Raw genomic sequence first — 550 nt, 5'->3', positions numbered from 1 at the left:
AAATAAAAATAACTGATGTCAAAAATAAAATAAAATAAAATAAAAAATAAAAAGGGTAATAAATGAAAACAAGAGACAAGAAAAAAAATGTCATGGGACAGTCCTGCTACAGTGCTATATATGGTTAGATTTCTAAATTCCTGTGGAAAAATATGTAATTGTTTATTCCTATTTTAAAAACTATTTTTCTATTTGTTAATTTTTTTCTTCACATTCTGTAGGGATTTAAAGTTTAATATATCAATACTTGATGGAAAATACCTGTTCCACATTATGTCTAAGATGTTTGATATTCAGACAGTGAGGTCAAGCTCAACTGTCTATATTATAGTAATAATACAATTAAGCTTCTCTTCTGGAGGGTTAACAATGAAAGTTTGTAGACCAAAAATTAGAGGGAAAGAAGGGCTACAAGGACAGCCAACATTTTGGTCCTAGCCTTTAAAGTCAGTGAGGGTGGTTGGGATAGATATATAGTTGCATTCTCTTAATGAATAGAATGATTTTTTCTAATGGTGTTTGTAAGTAGGATCACAAGTCTGCATCTTGT

This window comes from Octodon degus, unplaced genomic scaffold, assembly GCF_000260255.1.
Source record: "Octodon degus isolate 3935 unplaced genomic scaffold, OctDeg1.0 scaffold00083, whole genome shotgun sequence".
Lineage (NCBI taxonomy): Eukaryota > Metazoa > Chordata > Mammalia > Rodentia > Octodontidae > Octodon > Octodon degus.
Note: the sequence above shows the minus strand (reverse complement) of the source record.